This window comes from Cynara cardunculus, assembly GCF_001531365.2.
Source record: "Cynara cardunculus var. scolymus isolate 2C chromosome LG 6, CcrdV1, whole genome shotgun sequence".
Taxonomy (NCBI): Eukaryota; Viridiplantae; Streptophyta; class Magnoliopsida; order Asterales; family Asteraceae; genus Cynara; species Cynara cardunculus.
In genome coordinates, this window is record NC_037533.1 from 20,275,967 (window position 1) to 20,280,729 (window position 4,763).

Below are 4,763 nucleotides of genomic sequence, written 5' to 3' on the forward strand. Positions count from 1 at the left end.
CCCTAACCCCTAACCCCTAACCCCTAACCCTTAACCCCTAACCCCAAACCCCAAACCCTAAACCCTAAACCCTAAACCCCAAGCTTCCTCATTTGCATGAATTTTTTCTCTTTTTAGTTTCTCTCTCTAAAAAATTCTCTTTAGCTTTTTGTGGTGTTTTTAAATTTTCTTTGTGTTTCTTCTTCCATGGATGATAGGAAACGTGTTTTGAAGGAATCTATGCATAGGAAAACTAGGAAATCTCGTATGCCTATCCATCGATGTATGTTCTCAAACCCTCTTCCTAGGTCTCTTCAAGGAAAGCTTGAGAATTATGAAGAAAATTGCAAGTTAAGAAGACTTGATAAGGTAAATGTTCATCGTCTTGTTCCTAGTTCTTGCAACTTTGACACGATTAATGAAGAAAATGGTAAAGTTTATAGTATTGATCCACCCCTCTCGGCTGTTGATGCTTTGGAATTTAATATGGGATGGAAGCTTGATGAGGCTGCTAAAAAGGAGATGGAAGATGAAGAAGCTGGTTCTATTGCTCTTCCTTCTATTAGGAACAAAACTTCATTGAATGATCCTTCGTCCTTGCTCGATCATGTCTGCAGTTCAGGTGCTCCGACTGATTATCGTTCGTCTAACCCGATCAGTAAAGGTCTTTCGGCTTATCTTTGTAAAAATCAACGAGTCTGTCCGAGCAATATGGGGTATTCTAAGACAAGGAAGCTAGGTGAAGATTTACCGAATAGTTCGCCGGAATTGCCCACTGCCCAGGGGCAGTCGTCTGGATCACGGCGTCTTGGCTCCTCTTCATCTTGTTTCAGTCGGCCCATAGCTATTTCTGAAAGCCTTGTGGCTTTCTCCCATGATGAAAATGCTGCTGTCGTCAAGGAAAATAAGGGTGCTGTTCAGCCGGAGATGATCGGAGGTTCGATGGTCGGTGCTCTCGTTGAGCCAACGGTCGATATTCAAAAAAGTCAACAGAAGTCTCAATCTACTTTTGTTTTTGGAGCCGTTGTGTGTACCGAAAACAGGGAAGATTTGAATTATTTTTTTAATTGTAAGCGGCAAAATGGTGATGGGGAAGATGATGTGGTGACAGGCTGTGGTCTGCAGCAGCAGCATGGAGGAGAAAGTGCAGGGCCGCAAGCTACTTGGCAGGGCACAGTACCCCCTTGTCCTTTGGGTATGGAGCCTCATTATAATATTATAAATGCCATAAAGGGGAGTACGGTTTCGTTGGGTTCTAATGATGAAGTTAGGCTACCTAATGAAGAGTCTGTGGGTCTTCGTAATTGCATGGACGTTAACATGCTGAATTTGATTGAAGCTGCTGGCCCACAATCTGGATTGGATTTCTCAAGCCCAAGTAAAAATGTTGAGTTAAGTTTAGAAAGGCACGGTTTGTTGGAGCCCAAGGAATCGTTTATGGCCCAATCTTCTATTCTTGGACCAAGGCCGGCTGGCTTCTCTAATTTGAGCCCAAGTTGCGACCAGCCCAGTTCCATGGATTGTGAAGCCTCAAGTGGATTTATTAGCCCAAGTGATTTTCAGTTTAGAGGCAGTCCAAGTTTTTCTACCAAGGCCGGCCTTCAGGCCCAAGCCTCTCTTCTCGGCCCAGCTCCTGCAGGCCCAGGTTCGTCTCCTATTCCCTCTCCCCCCCTTAAGGTTTCCCCACCTTGTCTTTTTCAGCCCCTAGACCCTACTGTTTCTATTTTAAAAATTCAAACCCGCCCCCCTTCCCCCCTTCCATCTTCTTTTAATAATGATGTTAATGTGTTACCTGTTTTTGCGTGCCTTGATAATATTAGCACCCCTCTTGCTAGTAATGCTTTTAATATAGAAAAAAAAATCCTTCTCGTATTTTGCCTTCTAATTCTTCTAAGGCTATTCCTCGAAATTCCCTTGGAAGTGAAAAGAATAATTTAGGATCTAAGAATGTGTGGAATGGTAAAAATTCTAATATTCTCCCTAACTCGTATACTCATGTGATTAGTGGTTCAAATAAGCATGCTAATGAAAATTTTCACTTTATCCCTAATCTTTGTGAGAATGTTGACTCTCCTATTGATATACCCGTTTCGGTTGTTAAAAAAAGTTGTGAAACTTATGCTAAAACGTTATGCGGTTACTTTGTTGGTAGGAGACTCCCCTTCCCGGTTGTTCGTTTTTATGCTTCCAAATTATGGTCGCAATTTGGGATTGAGGATGTTCTTCTAAACGGGCATGGCATTTTTTTGTTTAAGTTTAATTCCGTTGAAGGGGTTCAAAAAGTTATTGATAATGGGCCATGGAGTTTTAAAAATATCCCTATTTTTATTCAAAGGTGGCGGCCGGGGCTCAATTTAAATTCTAATTTGCATGACAAAATCCCTCTTTGGGTTAGAATCCATGATATTCCTTATGATGCGTGGAATGATGAAGGCCTAAGTTATATTGCTAGTAAAATTGGCATTCCCCTTGCTATGGACTCTTGGACTGCTAACATGTGTAAATATGCTGCGGGTAAATCTGCTTTTGCCCGTGTTCTTCTAGAAGTCCCGGTTAGGGATAATTGGATTGATGAGGTTATGATTCGCATCCCGGACCCTGATACCATGGCTATGACTCTGTTTTCTCTGCGGGTTGAATACGAATGGAAACCACCAGTTTGCACTCATTGCCATATTTTCGGACATTCGGAGTCTACTTGTATGCATGTTATTTCTAAAAATGATGATGCCGTGAAAACCTCTACTGAGCAGCCCTCTCTTGGTAAGAAGATTTTAGTTGATAGTGAGGGTTTTCAGACCCGGATTCACAAGCAAAGCCAAAAGCCGAAGACAACGATGCCCTTACTGAGGAAGGAATACAAGAAAAAGGAGACCCGCCCCCCTACGTCGACCGGGAAGCAAGCACAGGAAAAGTTGAAGGAAAAGATGAAGGCCCTCCCACGAAGTGAAGTACCGAAGGCTGCAAGACCGAACCCTTCCCCTAGGTTGAGTCGGATGATGGCGATACCGCCCGATTCGTTGCCCGTGATCTTCCTACCCCCCTGGTTGTTTCGTTGTCCCCTCAGGAGCCCGAGCTGATGGACTCCACCTCCTCCCCCGTTTCCCAATGTTGAGCGTTGCCTCTTGGAAAACCCGAGGTCTCTGCAATCTCTCCCATCAGAGAGCTGTGAGAGATCTCATTCGGGAATCCAACCTTCATGTCTGTGCTACTCTTGAGTCGCGTGCTTCTGTGTCTTCTCTTCCTTCTATCTGTGAGCGTGTCTTTGGGTCTTGGACATGGGCTTCTAATGGCTCCCTTTGCCTTAGAGGAACTCGTATCATTGTTGCATGGAACCCCGTCCATGTCGACATGATGCTTTTAAATGCCACCGATCAGGTGATGCATTTTCAAGTTAAGATTCGTGATTCCTCAAAGATTCTTTTTCTCTCTGTTGTTTATGCGGACAATTACCATATCGCCCGTCGCCAATTATGGGCTTCTCTTAAGGGCCATAAGCATGTCGTTAAGGACACCCCATGGTTTATCATGGGAGATTTCAATGTTGCCCTTGACCCTAAGGACTGCTCTTCTGGCATCTCGGGCCCTAATCGTGGTATGGATGATTTTCGTCAATGTGTCTGACACCTTGAGGTGGAGGATGTCAATTACAAGGGTCTGTTCTTTACCTGGACTAAAAACCCCAATGGTACGGGAGGTCTTCTTAAAAAGATTGATCGTGTCTTAGGGAATTCCCATTCCCTTGCTCATTTCCCTTTGGCTTCTGTCATCTTCCTTCCCTACCGGTCGTCGAACCATTGCCCTGCGGTCCTTTCCCTTCCCTCCCGGTCCCCTTGGAAGCCTAAACCTTTCAAGTTCCCTAACTTCCTTACTCATAAAGAGGCTTTCATTTCTGTCGTTGCCTCGAGCTGGAGCCCTGACCTGTCTGGTTATGAGATGTATAAGGTTTTCCTAAACCTTAAAAATCTCAAAGGCCCTATCCGTAAGCTCCTCAAAGATCAGGGTAACCTGTTCTCTAAAGTTTCTAATATCCGGCTAGAGCTCGATAGGGTCCAGATTACCCTTGATAGGGACCCTGAAAACGTGGACCTCCGTGAGGAGCACTGTGGGTATTTATCTGCCTATAATAGTGCCTGCCTTGATGAGGAAAGGTTCCTGAAGCAAAAAGCCAAAATCCAATGGCTCCGTGAGGGAGATAAAAACTCCTCTTTCTTCCATAAATCTATCAAGAGCCGTATCAGCCGGAATAATATTGACACCATCCAAAATGCTGACGGTGTCTCGATCCCTAATGCGGAGGTTCCTGATCTTTTTGTCTCCCACTTCCAGAATTTCCTTGGGACCCCTCTTCCTTCCCTCCCCATCCACGATCCCGCTTTTCTTTTTTCTAATAAGCTTAATGCCAATCAGGGTGCCTCGATGCTCGTGCCCATATCCGACTCTGAGATCAAGCAGGCCCTCTTCCAGATTGGGGATGACAAGGCGCCTGGTCCTGATGGGTTCACTGCTAAATTTTTCAAGGCTGCCTGGGATATTGTCGGCAAAGACCTGTACTCTGCCGTTCGTGAGTTTTTCACGTCTGGAAAGCTCCTTAAGTCTATAAACAGCACTATCCTTGCTCTCATTCCTAAGTCTGCTGCCCCGTCGCGAGTCACCGACTTCCGCCCCATTGCTTGCTGTAATGTCGTGTATAAAATCATTAGCAAGATTATCGCGGATCGGATCAAAGACCATCTTTCCTCTCTGGTTGATGTCAACCAGTCTGCGTTCATCCCGGGTCGGCT